Raw genomic sequence first — 19,158 nt, 5'->3', positions numbered from 1 at the left:
GACAAGAAAAGAGTGATACAAGTTATCCATCCCAAAAAAGGAAGAAAAAAACTGTCATTTATCCAAAAAATGTGTTATGTATTTTTGTCTCAAGATTATAGCATAATAGAGTCCATCTAGTACAAAACTCATTTTACAATTGAGAAAATTGAGACTCTGAGATTATGAATGATTTATCCTGTTTCATAGGTATTGCATGTAAGAGGTAGAATTGGTACCCATATCCTTTGATTCTAAATTCAGTAAGTCCCATTGTTGCCATATTGTCTATATTGAATTTACAATAATATAAATTTTAAAATTAAGCATATTTAGTTTTGATGCAAAGAAAACTTCATAACAATTAGTATTATCCAAAATTACATTGGCCTATCTTTAGAGATAGTGCATTTTTCTTCACTAGAAATCTTTAAGAAAATGATTACTTTGGGGGGAATATTGCAGATGAGATTCTTTTTTTAGGTATGAGTTGCTCTAGACAGCTGCTGAGTTCCCTTTCAACTCTGAAATTTTGAGATTCAGTCATTTAGTTCAAATTCTTATCAGCTCCTAAGATTTCAAGGGAAACAAAGATAACTAAGATTAAGTGTTCTTCCAGAAATTCTCTCCAGTTTACTGAAATATATCACCATGTCAGAAAGCTGTGGCACTGACCATTTGATATCATTTTTGAGATCTCAACACAGCTGCTTTAAAAAATGTAAACCTAATAACATCCTTTCTGAATGAGAAGAGGTTTTCTGCATTTGGTTGTAAGTTGAAAAGAAACAACTGAAATTACACATTTCAGAATAATGTAGGAAATAAACACCCATTCATTATTTGCTGCAAAATTCTATTTTTACACTATATACTAATGCTTTCTTTTCTCTAGAAAATTTCTAAGATTGGCAATTCTTTTATGTCTCTAGCAAAATGGCCCCTTTGTGATCTTAAGATGATAGGTATTATACAAATTTTAAATGTTATATAATTATCCTTGTATGTAGAGTTCAACTCATTGACAGCTTTAACTATGGACTATTTTTAAATTGTCTTATACCAATAAATAACACAAAAAAAGCATTTGAATGCATATTTTAGATCCTGAATTTCTCTATGAAAGTCAAATGCTAAAACTTAAAAAGGGAGAGGACATATTGAAAATTAAGACTTTCTTTAAATAAAACAGTTTATAGGTTGACTATTGAATGGAAATATCAGATAGATCATAAGACTAGAGATTAGGAAGACCTGAGTTCAATTTCTGACAGCCACTTACTATCTGGATAAGTTATTTTAACCTCTCTCTATCTCAATTTCCTTATCTGTAAAATGAGAATATAATAGCACTTACCCCTCAAGGTTGTTTTGGAGAGCAAATGAGTTAGCATATGTAAAGCATTTTGCAAACTTTTAATGGTGTTTGCTAGCTATTGTTCTTTTATGAAGTCATTTATTTCTCAAAAGCAAACTACAAAAAGCAATCATATTATAAATGCATAAGTACTTGACCTTTCTTCTAAATATAATTTTTTATCTTCTGTTCATATTCATTCTACCATGGAATTTAACAGATTCAGTTTAATAAATGAAATTATTTAAGATTAGAATATTCTCTCCTCTGATCCTTGAAATACAGGTTTTGATTACAAGACTTTGTTACTTTTATTTATTTTTATTTAATTTTTTCACTTTGGGTTAAGATGAAAGTGGTAGGAAAGATATCATTAAGAAAAACTTAAGCATCTCCATCATATATTATTTCAGAATCCAGTGGCCATGTAATTAGCCAAGACTTATTCTATTACCATCAAATTTACCACCTTTAACTTGTATTAATGCACCAATATATCAAGGATCTGTGATTTCTTAAAGGTGGGAATTCCCTCAACTTGTCTGTGAGTACAACCTATCTATAACACAATAGATAAGTCCCAGGCAATTTGTTGAGGCCAAAAAAGTAGCTTGTCCATAATTTTATGACAGTAATTGTCAGACCCCAAATTTGAATTGAGTTCTTTCTGGCTCCAAGTTTAGCATTCCATTTATACTTTTCATATCATTCATGGCATACCAAGTCTCTACTCTTGATAATAATGGGAAAAGCATGTGCAGAAAGAAAGGGACTGGTGATTCGTAGGATTTGGGAATGGCTAGATTGGGAGAAAATATGATAAAAGGTAGGAGAGAAAGACAGTTTCTATTCCAGAAGAAAGTAAGTATTTGTTACTGGTCTGAGGTGACTAGGGAATTATAGTTGCTAGTCAATAGTGCCATTTAGTTAGAGTACACAGTTCCACCAATATCCTACTTGAAAAAACCCTCACCTCTGACTCTTGGATGCTGATAATACAGACAACCAGGGTCACAAAGGTGAGCTTCACAGCTCCCCTTTATCTTTGCTGTAACATAAAGGGAGCCTCATCAAACTGATAAAAAGTATAAAAAATTGGTCAATCCCTGCTGCTGATGTGCCCAGTTAACCTGTACTCATTCTTTTTTCTACCTTGTACAACCTGGCTAAGACCTTCTAATAGTTGGGTACCATATCAATCCAACTGGAAGCAAGGTAAACTCAAATTGACTCAGATTTGATCCAGAATTTCTTTGATCATAACAGTTCCAGCTAGAATTGTGGCTGGCATACAACATTAAGGCTGAATGAATAATAAGTTCTTTTTTTAAAAAAATATTTATTTAAGGCAGTGGGATTAAGAGTGACTTGCCCAAGGTCACACAGCTAGGCAATTATTAGGAGTCTGAGGTTACATTTGAACTCAGGTCCTCCTGACTCCAGGACCAGTGCTCTATTCAATGCCCCACCTAATTGCCCCCAAATAGTGAGTTCTTAAGGCCACATATGAAATTTCTTCCTGACTTCAACACAAGCCTTCTATCATTCATATCACGTTGTCCCTCAGGAGTCAAAGAGCAAAAGTTATAGGAAGACAGATTTTAATTCAGTATAAATAAAAATTCTTAAAAATTCAGAGTTGTCCAAAAATAGGAGAAGCTGCTTTATGAGATGCTGAGTCCCCCTTTCTACAAGATGTTCAAGTAGGGATAGATACTCAACAGGAATAGTGTAGAGGGAGTTCATTCTTACCTTAGACCAAAATAAAAATAGACCTTTGAGATTAAATTCTAAAAACCCTGGCAGGTATGTGGTATAGTAGATAGCTATTGGATTTAGAAATAGGAATATGTAAAGACAAATCTTGCCTTCAACTCTTGGTAGTACCATGACTCTGGGCAAGTTACGTTAATCTCTTGGTTTCTCTTTCCTCCTCCTGCAAAACTGAAATAATAATAATAATAATAATAATAATAATAATAATAATATCTAACTTGATAACAGGAGGATCAAATGAAATGATACATGAAAGCACTTTCCAAATCTTAATGTGCTGTATAAATTTTAGCTGATATTATTATGTTTCTATGGACTAGACTAAATGAGTAGAATCTTTATTATTGCTAGAAGAAAACTATAGAGATTTTATTTTATTTTTTGTATTTACAGAGCATTATTAACAGCATATTTGTATTTACAAAGGTTAAATTACATGTTTAATTTAGACAAGTAAAGCTAAAAAGAGCATTTTTCATGAAAATTATTTACTGAAAATAGCTATTTGAAAAGCAGATAAAATTTCTCCACAGACAACCAGTAATAGTTATAAATTCAACTATATTATCTTAAGATACTATAAATTCTGAAGTAAGTTTATTCACAGCTCATTCCAACATAGCAAAATACTATTATAAAAAAATTTAAGAACAACATATTCTTAAGAATGAACATGGCATTTTAGGAAGCTAATGGACCTAAAAATGATGCTGTTCAAAACATGCATGAAAAAGAATCCTTTCTACCATATCTCTAACCTCTGCTTAAAGACTTTCAATGAGGGGAAATGCCCTACACACTTGAGGCATCTCATTCCATTTTGAAATAGATTTTTAAAATATGTACTCTTTGAAGGCAGAAACTTTTTTTCTTTTTTTGCATCCCTTTAGGCTTAATACCATTCTTAAAGCACAGTAGATATTTAATAAATGTTTGTTGACTTGATTTGGCCAATTATTAGGAAATTTTTCTTTATTATCAAGCCTAAATCTATTCATTATAATATTCGGCTATTGTCTCTATTTCTTCTCTATGGTAACTAGTAGAACAACCTCAGTCCCTCTCACTGTTTCTGTTAAACCTTCTCATATCCAAGCTAAACATATTCAATGCCCTCAATTGATTCTCCTGTGGTCATTTTCAGATTTTTGTTGTACTAGTTGCCCACTTCTGGGCATTTTCCAGATTGTCTATATCTGTCCTAAAGTATGAAGCTCTGACCTACTTCAATTATAAGCTTGACTAAGACAAATCACAGCACATCTAATACTTCTCACATTCTGGGCACTATGCCCAATTTAACACAGTCTAGGAGCATTAAAATATTTACTTTTATGGTAACTGTGTCAAAAGTAAGTACTTAACACCTAATAAAAATTCAACAAATGAAGATTATGAATCAACAAACTCTGAGGAGTGTTTTTTTTAATTTTTCCTACTGAAGACAAGGACAGATCTATAGGATGCCAAGAGTGGGCCCCTATAAGTTACTGAGTACTGAGACTCTAGAAATGGGGGGGAGGGGGAATTGGCAGAGTAGGTCATAGAGTCATACCCCTAACACTACCCTTGCCAATAAATCTCAGAAATTCCTTCTACCAGTTCAGATCAGCAGTTCCTCGAAATTTGTACTCTTAAAGGGTGGTGGTCTGGGGGCAACAAGAGATTGTAGCCAATCAGGAATTAGATAGTATTGTAGCAGAGGCATGGCTAGAACACAGGTCTTGTTGATTCTATGACTATTCCTCTATAATTTACTACTATCCCAAAAATAAGATCTTAAAATGATAATATTTGTGTTGATCAGTTGATGAGACCTGGATGTATATACAGATCCTATTTTGTTTCAAGAATCTAAACAATTATCTAAACAATTTAGTGAGACTAGGATTTTGTTGTCACTAATATTTTTTAAAACAAGTGGAAGAGTAGATGGAATTTAGACATCTTTGATTATATATAGGCACCTGAATTTCATTTGCTGAAACAGAATTTATATTATATTTAATTTTTCCTAAGCAATTAAATTGCTCCTTATCTAAGACCATATCAGATAACTCATTGTCAATTTTATACATTTTGAGAAATGACTTTAAAAAGTATGGGCTACTTTTGAAAATAAATTGCTGTTTTTCTATCAAAAATACTGATAAGAAATAAGTTTAGCTGAGAAAAGCCAAGAAAGTACAATATTGCTTTTAAAAATATTTAGGAAAGAAAAAAACAGTTTTTCATCTGCCAAAAATCTGCTGAACATGCTGAACAGATTTTAAAATATCTCTGTCTCCTTATATTACCCAAATAAATGTGGTACCCAATATGGGAAAAAGAAGAAATAGAATGAGAAATAAGGAAAATAAATTGAGGGAGAATGACAAGCTCATTAAAATGTACAGAAGGACCCTCCATTTCCCTAGAGGAAGCTGTTATCATGAAATAATCACCATGATGAACATGGAAAACAGCAGACTGTGGAAGCTGCCTCATGTGGCCCCCTAGTACTTGGCGATTATATCCTGGAAACCTGACCCTGTTAATGCATTGCTGCTTTGTTGCTTAATGGAGTTCACAGAAAAAACGCATCTCTCAAATGAGTTTCCTCCCCTATTAAATGTTCAGACTGGCAGTCTTTGACAGGGTATGCACAGGGCCATTTCTCCTAATAAAGGACGGCTGCGGAACCCCTGGGGGGTGGGGAGAGAAGCTGTAAGCAATCAAGCAAATCCTCAACTGAGGAACTATATTTATTCTCTTCCTCATTTTTGTCATTTAGTCAAGAAGGCAGGATAGGGGAAACTATGAGAATTTGGTAGCAATAAGAGATAAAAAGGAGGGCAGACTCATTTTTCTCAATAATCATTCCATTTGGATCACTGAGGCCAAGTGGAAAACTGGATTATTGCCTAGGGGCTCCTCCAATTAGAAATCTAGGCAACATGGGAGATCTTAAATAACATATCTTCTCAATGTTCAATTATGTCATTTTGGTTCAACTGACTTTAATATGTATCATTCATTCTGAGGAAATAAATATACATATATATATTATATATATATAAATAATATATATGTATATATATATATAAGACAAGTGTCTGGGATGATCAGATAATGATTTAGAGCTAGTAAGAATCTCAGAGGCTATCTAGTCCAACTACCTCATTTTGCAGATGAAGAAACTGAAACCCAGAGGATTAAATGACTGACCCTAAGTAGTGCATCTAGAAAAAAAGCAGTACTGGAATTCAAAGCCTCCTGGTCCTCTGAGGTCAAATATAGGAATCTTTCCAATGGACATAACCACCTCAATATATCTTTTCAAAGTGGGACATCACTAACCCATTTTACAGATAAGAAAACTAAGACCAAGAACAATTAAGTGATTTGCCCAAAATACAAGTCCAAACCAAGTGATTTGTTAAGATTTGAACCCATATTCCCTAAATGCAAATGCAGTGCTTTCTCTGCTACACTATTCTTCTACTGCAGTATTTGATTGAAAACATGTCTTTCCTTTATATTTTTGCTCTACACAACAAGCAGAAAATCAATAGACAAAGGAAAATAAAACAAAGCAAATGTCTTGCCTCTGAGAGTGACCTCTGGAAATCTCTCAGAGCAGAATTTTATAGAATATTAAAGCCTTAGCACCTTTCAGGGCTAATAATTACCAGATTCAATTCAACTCAAAACAATTTATTAAGCACCTAATGTATATAGAACATACTTAACTAGATATTAAGAATAATAAAAAACATTTAAATGACATGTAGTCTGCCCCTTCAGGGAAATGAGGTTCTAGTGATAATATAAAATACTATACTTTATATGTGCAACTAAGAGGTACAGTGAATAGAATATTATACTTGGAGTCAGGAAAGCCTGAGTTTAGTTCTGGACTCAGACACTTACCAGCTATGTGACTCTGGGAAAGTCACTTAATCCCTGTGTTCCTCAGTTTCCTTGTTTGTAAAAATGAAAATAATAAGGGTACCTCCCTCCCAAGAATCAAATGAGATAATATGGCAAGGCACTTTGCAGATCTTATATTACTCTCTGTGTCTCTCTGTCTCTCTCTCTCTCTCTCTGTCTCTCTCTCTCTCTGTCTCTCTCTCTCTCTCTCTCTCTGTCTGTCTGTCTCTCTCTCTGTCTCTCTCTCTTTGTCTCTCTCTCTATCTCTCTCTCCAGATAAATAGATAGATAGATAGATATAGAGATAAGTTATTTGTCATTTGAAATGAGCTTTAAAATTAATTGGGAATGCAATGAAGAAAGATGGGAATTAGAGACATTTCAAGGACAAGGAGCAATAAAACCTAAAGTTATAGAGACTGAAAATCTCAGAATACTTGAGGATAGTGAGGAGGTAGCTCCAGTTTTCCAGGAATGTAGACTATGTGAAATATCATAGTATCATATCAAGCTGGAAAATATAAAAAGGCATTATAAAATAGAGGGCAATGAATGTCAGTCAAAGAAATTTTAGCTTGACCCAAGCGACAAAGAACTGCTCAAAATTTTAAAGCACAGAAATACTATGACATCACTTTCATATTTCCCTTAGCTCCCCTCAAAATACTGAAGGAAAGTCAGTAAAGGCTTTCATATTGCTTGTAACTCTATTGTATAAAAATATTTTAATCCTCTCCCCAGCTAGAACACTAAATGAAAAGATTATATAACAGTGCTAATCATTTATATTATTAACAAAATAGAAGAGAAACCTTTGCAAAGTACAACTTCCATTAAAAGAACAGACTCCAAATTGAAAATCAGGAATCCTGACTTCAAATCCTAACTCTCACTCTAATCAGCCCTCTGACCATGAGCAGATCACTATCTTAATCTTAGTTCCTTCACACTTAAAATGAAGATAATAGCATTTGCACTACCTACGTGACAGCATTTTTTGGAAGGAAAGAATTTATTTGGTCATAGAATCATAGATCTAGACCTAAAAAGGACTTCATGGGCAACCTAGTTTACTGAGAACAGAAGAGATTAAATAATTTGTCCATGGTCACACAAGTATTTGAGCATCAATATCAGAATTTGAATCCAATTCCTCTGATTAAAGCATCAGTTGATTAAAGCATGGGTTCTTAACCTAGTGGCCATCCTTTCAAAAAAATTATATTGTACTTCAATGCAATTTCCTTTCTCTATAATCCTATGTATTTCATTTTATTCATTTAAAGACAGTATTCTGAGGGGGTCCATTGGCTTCACTCAACAGACAAAGGACTCCATGATAGAAAAATAGGTTAAGAACCTCTACTCCAGTAACAACTTTGTAATCTTTAAAGTGCTACATGGGTATAAATTATAATTTCCTAATATTAAAAATTCTTATTTTCTCACACTATAATGCACTGATTAATTTCCAGTCAGAATGTGTTGGTTGCTCCTTTTTGTGTAGATCTTGCTTGGGTTCTTAAATGTTCACCAAAAAAATAGATCTTAAATTTATATAAAATTGTAGTAGATCTTTTTAAATAGAACCACATTTTGTTTCTAGGCACGTCTTGGAACCTTAAAGACAACTCAGCATTTATCCTTCGGTTAGTCACTCAACCAAATCTCCCATGACAGTTGTTGGGTTGTTTTTGTCTTTGTTTTTTGCTTTTTGCAAGGCAATGGGGTTAAGTGACTTGCCCAAGGTCACACAGTAAGTAACTATGAAGTGGCTGCGGTCAGATTTGAACTCATGTCCACCTGACTCCAGGACCAGTGCTCTATCCTCTGTAATACCTAACTTCCCATAATACTTTCAAACTTGAAAGTTCCAAAATTCTCAAGCATTAGCAAATATTTTTGACTGTACTTTGAGCAATCTGACTAAAAAGAAGCCTAGTCTTCAACAAACACAAAAATATGTGATTTCTCACAAATTTCTGTTTGCTAAAAATAAACCTGCTTCCTTCCACTTTTGCTGCAGAGAGAGTATAGACAGATGAGTTTGGCAGAATAAGGCCAGGGATGCTGGTGAGAATAGCAAATGTCAAAAAATGTTTATATCAAAGCCACATCCTTCTAAATCATTTCTGCTATTTTTCTGTCCAGCTTTGGCCAGACAAGATCATTTCAAGTTACCTGAAGAATCTTGGCATGAGCTACAAATGGGCCCTAGAGTCTAAAATCCTTTTTTCTCATATCATTACACTAATCCAATATCTGACAATTATAAACTATCTTCCCATTTTGCATGCTTGGATGTTCACCCTTAAAGACAGCAATTATTCAAAAGAGCTAGTTGTAGAAACCTGTTTCTCAGCCCATCTGGATGACAGGACACCCCATTGACTCTGAAGAAGCCATCAGACAAAGCTTTTTATACTTCATGTTGAACAAATTATCTTTCATTAGTGGCAGATTGAGGACTCTCCCTGTCAATCCTCACTGTGGCAAAGTGCTATTTTCATTTCATTTCACACAACATCTTAAATGTCATGAGAGATAGTGTGCCTTACAAATCAAAAAGGGATAAAACCAAGAGGAAATAAATGGTTACTAAGTACATCACATCCAGTTCAAAGTCAGGACATGGTCCCCTAAAGCATTAAACAATAATTTGGACTTCATGTCTCAGAAATATGGATGGAAGGAGTTTTCTTTTTTGGTTTATGGGGTAATAAGGGTCAATATTTCAAGGACATTCAGTCATAGTCACCTCAGGTTAACTATAGAGTTAATGAATAGCATTCAAACCACTGACTAGACTATCCTATAAAACAGATAATAGATGTCCATGCCTTCTCCTCTTCCCCTGTCACCAACTTATTACCCCCCACCATTCCAAACCCCTACTTTATGCAAATCCATTCCACTTTCAGGAAAGTGAAATTGCACAAAAAAGTCCAAGTAACCTCCCAAGATTAGGCAACTGAATGGTCAGAGATGTACTTAGCTTGAGGAGAATCATATTGAAGTTAGAAAAGGTTGCTAAACAATCTGATCTAAAGTGAGCAAATTCTCAGTCATCTCTGAATTTTCTAACCCTGAATAAGTAAGATAAAGTTTCTACTTGAATGATAGAATTCTTTGGGAGTCAGAAATATTCATGAGTCATTTTAAATATCTCTATCTACAAGTCCCATCTTCCCTTCTGGGTGAACCTGATTAATCAAATTTTCTTGAATTAATTCACCAGGGAGAAAAAAAAAGAATTTTGCTAATATCAGGTCCAGATCATAAGAGTTCCCAGGATTTAACACTCAAAGAAACAATAAAGATTCCCTAACCTTCTTTTAAAAAATCAAGAAAGTCTCAGAGAGATTAACTTGCCTAAAGTCAGATGTATCTTGCCCCTTATAATCAAGAAAAATTTATATGTAATATATATATATATCTGAATATTCAACATAAACTCACTCCTTCTATAATCAACTATTCTCCCTTCAGCATGAATGACAATTCATTCTTTTTTTCTTTTTTTTTGACAATTCATTCTTGCTAGAAAGTTCTAATAGAGACTCATAATCTCTTTTTTGTAACTTTAATCCATTAAGTCTTATTTTGTCTTTTGGAATAACACAGAACCAGGAATTTCCACATGATAGTCAGTTATCATGTTTATTTTTTGAAGTCAGTTATCATGTTTACCTTTAAACAGCTCTTTTGTTAAAAACTTTAAAATATCTTTGTTCATTCAGTCTAGAGAAGTTGACTAGTTCCTGCAATAAGAAATTTTGTTAGCTCTCTCCTTGGGAAGTATTCACAGTCCCAGTGGTCAAGCCTCTGCACCTTCAACTATATCCTAGAATTCTTCACACACACACACACACACACACACACACACACACACACACACACACCCGGATGCGCACGCGTGTGTATATATTTGCTTGTTTGTCTTGATGCCACATGCCTTTAATATGTTCTCTTGAATGCAGTTTTCATTTATTCTAAAAACCAAAGAATAGTAGCATGGTTAATTTTAAATGTTTTTAATTAATGTCCTTTGTTTTTTCATCAACATAGTTTTCCCAATATTCTTCCCAGGGAGTCATCTCATATAAAAAATAGTACTTTTCAAGGTCAAGAAAAGGAATAAGAAAATGAAAAAATCAGTGCAATTAATCAGGTTGTTACATGGATAAATGAAAAGAACGTTGACCTAACCATCAGAATACTCAGTTAAAAAGTCATCACCAGTAATACTAACAGATGATCATGGAAACCAACCAACCTGAGAATTTACAGTTGGCGTTGTTTCCCTGACTTCCACCTCAGGTAGTAATGAGGATAATAAATAAATATTTAGCCTGGGGATAAGACACAAGGTAGAATATAGTAGTCTTCAAATATTTTAAGAGCTATCTCAAGGGAAAGATTTGAGACTTTTTCTGCTTGTCCCTGTGGACAGAACTAGGATCAGAGGACAGAAGCTGAAAAGAGGAAAATTTAGGCTTTATATAAGGCAAGAACTTCCTTAAAAAACTATAATTCAAAAGTGCAATATGATACTTTGGAAGGTAGTTGTTTTCTCCTTATTGGCAGTTTTCAAGAAATCTCAATGATCACATGTGAAATGTTGTATGAATATAGGACACAATTATTTATTTAGTGGTTATTATGTGCCAAGTGGTTTATAAATATCATCTCACTTGATTCTCACAACTCTGGGAGATAGGCACTATTATTATCCCCATTTTACAGTTGAGGAAACTGAAGCAAAGAGGTTAAATGACTTACCTAGAATCACACAACTAATAGGTCCAGAACTCTCTCCACACTGTGCCACCTTAACTGATGTTACCACCTTAACTGATGTAGAGGGGGATTCCTATTCAGGTGTATAAAATTAAATGCCTATGAAATCTCTTTTAAGTCTTAAATTCTGTAAAATACAGCATATTTCTGGTGGTGTCAAAGTGCTATTCTGTTAGGGTAAATGGGCACATCCATATCCCCTGAGACTAACAATTTAAGTACTGCCATCCATAGAGGAGGAGACAGGAATAAAAGATCACCTGCTTTCTGAGGGATCCATAGAGGTCATAAATTTTTTCTGGAGTTGGATAGGGTACTTAATTATCAAAGACTGAATGAGACTTTGCAGAGCCAAGAATTCTGAAGAATAGGATCAGGCTGGTGACTAGCTGTGCTATCTAATAGTTACCTCTATTTCTTTTCCTCACATTCTTTTTCTTAACTATTTGGATTATGGTCTCATCATTCAACTAAAACTTCAATCTACAAAGGTTCATGATCTCTTTTTTAAAAAAATATTTATGATATTTTTCCAACTACATGCACAGATAATCTTTTAGATTTAACTTTTTTTTTTACAAACTTTTGAGTTTCACATTTTTCTACTGCCCTTCCTTTCTCCTCTGCCCCAGTAGTGATCAGTCTAATATAGGTTATATGTGTACCATCTGGCTTAATATATTCCTATAATAATCATGTGGTGAAAGAAGAATCAGAACTAAGGGGGGGAATCAAGAAAAAATATAAAAAGTTTTAAAAATTGATATGTATGATAATTGATAATATGCTAAGCTCTGCATTCAGACTCCATAATTTTGTTTTGTTTGTTCTTTTTTCCTTTGGATGTGGATATCATTTTCCATAAAAGGTCTCTCAAAAGGATTGTCCTTGATCACTGAACTGTGGAGAGTTGTTTCTGTCATAGTTGATCATTTCACAGTTTCGCATTTCACATGTTGCTGTCACTGTGTATAATGTTCTGCTTCTTCTCATTTCACTCAGGACTGGTTCTTGGAAGTCTTTCCAGGCTTTTCTGAGGTCTCTCTACTCATGATTTCTTGCAGAAAAATAGTACTCCATCTCATTCATATACTATAATTTTTTCAACTTTCCCCACTTGATGGACATCTCCTCAATTTCCAGTTCTTTGCCACTACAAAAAAAGCTGCCATAAATACTTTTGAATTTGTGAGTCTTTTCCCCTTTTTTATGATTTCTTTGAGGTATAGACCTAGTAATAGTATTGCTGATTCAAAGGGTATGCACAGTGTTATAGCCCTTTTTGCAAAGCTACAGATTACGCTCAGAATGGTTGGATCAGTTCACCACTCCACCAACAGTGCATTAGTGTTCCAGTTTTCCTGCATCCTCTTCAATACTTACTTTTTAGTCATTTTAGCCAATCTGATAGGTATGAGGTAGTACCTCAGAGTTGTTTTAATTTGCTTTTCTCTAATCAATAATGATATGAAGCATTTTTATATGACTATAGAAAGTCTTAATTTCTCTATCCTTTTCATATCATCTCACCATTTATCACTTGGGGAATGACATATTATAAATTTGACTCAGCTCTATATATTTTATAAATTAATCCTCTACTAGAAACACTAGCTGAGTATATTGTTTCCCAGTTTTCTGCATTCCTTTTAATCTTGGTGGTGCAAACCCTTTTTAATTTAATGTAGTTGAAATTGTCCATTACATACCTAATCTATTCCACTGATCCATTTCTCTATTTTTTTTTTGCTTTGTTTTGTTTGTTTTGGGTTTTCTTTTTTTGCAAAGCAGTGGGGTTAAGGGACTTGCCCAAGGTCACATATCTAGGTAAGTATTAAGGGTCTGAGTCGTATTTGAACTCAGGTCCTGGATGCCACAGTCAGTGCTCTACTGCATCACCTAGCTGCCTCTACTTCTCTATTTCTTAGCCAGTATTAGATAGTTATGATGATGGCCGCTTTATAACATAGTTTTAGATCTGGTATAGCTAGACCACCTTCCTTTGACTACTTTTTCATTAATTCCTTTGATATTCTTGACATTTTATTACTTTTTTCTAGCTCTGTAAAATAATATTTTGGTAGTTTGATTGGTATGGAACTGAATAAGTAAATTATTTTAGTTAGTATTATCATTTTTAGTATATTAGCTCAGCCTACCCATGAGCAATTGACATTTTCCTAATTGTTTAGATCTGATTTTATGTGAAAAGTGTTTTGTAATTGTGTTCATAGAGTTTTTAGTTTTGTCTTGGGAGGGATTCCCAAGCCATTCATCTCTTAATTGTCAAATCAAGTAACTTTTTCTCAATCCTTATTCACTTTGACCTCCTTGCTGAACTTTGACATTGCCAATTACTCTCTTCTCCTTGATTGTCTCTTCTTTCTAGATTTTAGGGAAACTACCTTCTTCTTTTTCCCTCCTACATATCTAATCACTTCTTTTCAGTCTCCTTTGCTAAATATTGATCCAGGTGGTGCCTATTAAAGCTGAATATTCCATAGACATCTGTCCTGAGTTCTCTTCTCTTTTTTCCTTTATACTGTTTAAGTCTTTTGACCTAAGCAGTTTCCATGGATTCAGTTATCATCTCTTTAATGATCATTCTCAAATCTCATTCAACCCTAACTGCTGATCTTCAGTCTCACATCTCCAAAAGTCTACTAAACATCCTGAAGTGTCTTGTGGATATCTTAAACTCAGCATGTCTAAAACTAAATTCATTATATTTTCCCTCAAACACTTCCCTTTTCTAAACTTCCCTGCTACTGTCAAGGGCATGATCTTCCTCCTATCTCCACAAGCTCACAACCTCGATGTTATCCTTAACTCCTCACTATCTCTCATTCCTCTTACCTGATCTGTTGCCAACATGTCCATTTCACACATTTTCAGCATATCTTGCATATACCCTCTTCTCTCCTCATCTCCTTAAACCTGGACCATTTGCAATAATTTACTGCTTGGTCTTGTTGACAAAATTTCTCATTACTCCACCAGTCTCTCTGTCATCTAACTGCAAAAATGATTTTCCAAATATTCAGAGCCAGTGATCATTTACACACACACACACACACACACACACACAGAGAGAGAGAGAGAGAGAGAGAGAGAGAGAGAGAAATATACACACCTCCTATGGCTCATCTTCAAGATCAAATATAAAAATCCTTTATTTGGCATTCAAGTCCTTTATGATCCACTTATTTCTACTTTTCAGGTCTTCTTATATCTTACATTTCCTGAATGAAACTGTTCAATGACATTGGCCTCCTTGCTATTCCTTGAACAAGAAACTACATCTCCCAATTCTAGATAGTTTCACTAACTGTCCCTAAGATCTGAATGCTTTTTCCCCCTTCTCATCTCTGCCTCCTAAATTTCCTTCTTTCAAGTTCCTATTAAAATCTCACCTTCTATAGGAAGCCTTTCCTGATCTCTTTTAATTCAAGCCTTCTCTCTTTTGTTATTTCCCCTTTATCCTGTATTTCACTTGTCTGCGCATAGTTATTCACATGTTGATTCCCCTGAATTAAATTGTGGGATCCTTAAAGATGGGGATCATTTTTTTACTTTCTTTTTATACCCAGCACTTAGCATAGTGACTGGTACATAGTAGAGACTTAAAGTTAATGCTTGACTGACAATAAGTATAGCTGACCCTATCTGTATTCCTTTATCCTTTCACCCATTTCTAAAAGGCATAAATGCACTGAAAACCTAGCAATTAGTTATACTTGACTTTCTTAATCTTAATTTACCAATGGGTTGCTCTCCTTTAGATTTCTCCATTATGTCTATGTCCTCCTCCTCCTACACACACACACACACACACACACACACACACAGAGAGAGAGAGAGAGAGAGAGAGAGAGAGAGAGAGAGAGAGAGAGAAACACAAAATTCCATTTTGTATATTGCCTTCTTTCCTTGAAAGTTGAGGCTAACTTTTTGTGCATAGCACAGTGTCTGGCATATATTAGGTACTTAATAAATGCTTATTGATTGATAGTTATTGCAAATCTATTTAATATTGCAGAGTTCCTTAGGTAAGCATATTAATATTACATTTCCCCTTTGAGATAATGAGGACAAAATAGAAAACTGGAATAGATAGATTTGGGGAATTCCCAAAGAAACTCAGAAGTGCAAAACTGTAAATAAATTTATCTAGTTTACTTTCCCCTTCATAACTAGTTACCTATTCCCTCATGGAAGAAGAGGAATTGTCTTGGAGGTGGAGGGAGGGTAGCTGAGGAGAGGAGGTCTAAAGGAGGAGTATAAAGGAAAGAAAATTTTTGAGCATGGAAGAGGCTAGGAGAGTGAGGCAACTATTAGTAGTGGCTTCATATAGTTGGAGACCAAAAGCTTTGAAAGAGGGAAAGAGGGAATGATAGAGAATTCTTCTGATTTTTATATGGCAGTTCAGGAGAAAATAATTTTAAATAGTTTTAATAGAGTAACAACAGCAAATGAAATACCTAGGATTAATGAAATAATTTTCTGCAAATGAAAATGATGAGGGTTATTTTGATTTTTTTTAACTTTATTTAAGGTAATAGGGTTAAATGTCTTGCCCAAGATCCCAAGCTAGGGAATTATTAAGTGTCTGAAAATGAATTTGAACTCAAGTCCTCCTGACTCCAGGGCTGGTGCTCTAGTCACTATGCCACTTAGCTGCTCCAGTTATTTTCAATTTGATACATAACTTAATATACATTTTACATGACAATTTAGCACCTGTGCTCCTTTTTGTTTTAATTGATATTTTATTTTTCCAAATTCATGTTATGGAAGTTTTTTCATCTTTCATCCACATGTGTATTTTTAAGTTACAAAATTTCCTTCCACCCTCCCCTTCCATCCCCCTCCCCTCAGTGGTGAACAGTCAGGTTAACAATGTACATACATATTTTTGATAATTATGTTTACAGATTAGTCATTTTCAGTATGAGGAATTAGGATTAAGGGAAAGAGATATATAAGAGATCGCTTTTATAGTGTTCATCATATTCTGAAGGGTTTGGGATTATTTTTTTTCTTTTGTTTTGTTTTTCTTCCTCTGGATAGTGATAACTTTGTCCAGAGAGGACCTAAAATAGTTGGCCTAGTTCTTTGAATTGCTTCTTCCAGCAAACTTTGTCTCTTGCTTCTGCTCTCTTCACTCAGCATCAGATCCTGTAACTTATTCAATGCTTCTCTAGAGTACAACCATTTATGGTTTCTTACAGAACAATAATATATTTTGCAAGGCAAATGGGGTTAAGTGGCTTGCCCAAGGCCACACAGCTAGGTAATTATTAAGTATCTGAGGCTGGATTTGAACTCAGGTCCTCTTGACTCTAGGGCTTATGCTCTATCCACTGTGCCACCTAGCCTCCCCAATATTGAATAGTATTTACATACTGTAACTTGTTTAGCCATTCTCCAATTGATGGGCATCCTCTCAATTTCTAATTCTTTGCCACTACAAAAAAGAGTTACTATGAATATTTTGGAACATGAGGGATTTTTCCCATTTTTTATAATTTCTTCTAGATATAGACATAGAATTGCAATTGCTGGTTCAAACAGAATGAACAATTTTATTACTCTTTAGTCATAGTTCCATATTGCTCTGCAGAATGGTTGGACCTATTCACAATCTATCAATGTACCAGTTCTCCCACAACCTCTCCAACATTGATCATTTTCCCTTTTTCTCATCTTAGCCAATCTGATAGGTGTGAGGTGATACCTTGTTACTGTTTTAATTTGAATTGTTTTAATTTGAATTTCTCTAATCAATAATTATTTGAAGCATTTTTCATTTGATTATAAAAAGCTTTAATTTCTTCATTTGAAAACTGTCTATTCATATCCTTTGGCCATTTATCAATTGGGGAATGTGATGTAATTCTCTATATATTTTAGAAATGAGACATTTATCAGAACTCCTAGTTGTGAAAATTGTTTCCCAGCTTTCTGCTTTCCTTCTAATTTTGGCAGCTTTGATTTTTATTAGTGCAAAACCTTTTTAATTTAATGTAGTCAAAATCATTCATTTTGCAGTTTATAATGTACTCTAATTCTTGTTTGGTCATAAATTTGTTCCCTTTCCACAGATCTAATAGATATATTTCTTGGTCTATTAATTTAGCTATTGTGTCACCCTTTATGTCTAAATCCATTTCGACTTTATTTTGGTATTAGGATGTGGGATGTGGGCCCTAAACCTAGTTTTTGCCACACTATTTTTCAATTTTCCCAATAATTTTTGCCAATAGTGAGTTCTTTTCCCAGAAGATGATGCCTTTGGGTCTGTCAAACAGCAGATTTCTGTAGTCATTTACTGTGGTTTCATTTGAACCTGTCCTAATCTACTGATCCTTTCTTAACCAATACCAGGCAGTTTTGATGACTGCTGCTTTATAGTTTAGCTTTAGATCTGGTAAAACTAGGCCACCTTCCTTAACATTTTTTTCCATCAGTTCCCTGGCTATTCTTGATCTTTTGTTGCTCCAGATGAATTTTTTTTACTATTTTTTCTAGTTTAATAAAACAGTTATTTGGTAATTTGCTTGGTATGGTATTGTAATTTAATTTGAGTAGACTTGTCATTTTTATATAGTAGCTCAACCTATGAATAACTGACATTTTTCCAATTATTTAAATCTGACTTTATTTGGGGGAGAAGTATTTTATAATTGTGTTCACACAGTTTCTTGGTTTGTCTTGGGGTGGAGGGTTAGATTCCCAAGTATTTAAGGCTATTCATAGTTACTTTAAATGGGATTTCCCTTTCTTTCTCTTGTTCTTGGAGTTTGTTGTTCATATATAGAAATGCTGATGATTTATGCGGGTTTATTTTATATCCTGTTACTTTGCTGAATTTGTGAATTGTTTCAAGGAATTTTTTAGATGATTTTCTCAGGTTCTCTAAATATACCATTATATCACCTGCAAAGAGTGAAAGTTTTGCTTCCTCAGTGCCAATTCTGATTCCTTCAGTTTCTTTTTTTTCCTCTCTTATTGCTGATGCTAGCATTTCTAATACTATATTGAATAGTAATGGTGAGGAGTAGCTAGGTATGCAGTGGATTGAGCACCAGCCCTGGAGTCAGGAGTACCTGAGTTCAAATCTGTCCTCAGACACTTAATAATTACCTAGCTGTGTGGTTTTGGGCAAGCCACTTAACCCCATTTGCCTTGCAAAAACCTAAAAAAAATAGTAATAATGGTGATAATAAACATCCTTGTCTCATCTCTGATTTTATTGGAAGTGCTGTGTGTTTATCCCCATTACATATAATATTTGTTGATGATTTTAGATGATACTATTTATTATTTCAAAG

This window comes from Macrotis lagotis, chromosome X (assembly GCF_037893015.1).
Source record: "Macrotis lagotis isolate mMagLag1 chromosome X, bilby.v1.9.chrom.fasta, whole genome shotgun sequence".
NCBI classification, from domain to species: Eukaryota; Metazoa; Chordata; class Mammalia; order Peramelemorphia; family Peramelidae; genus Macrotis; species Macrotis lagotis.
This window is presented reverse-complemented; position numbering follows the sequence as displayed.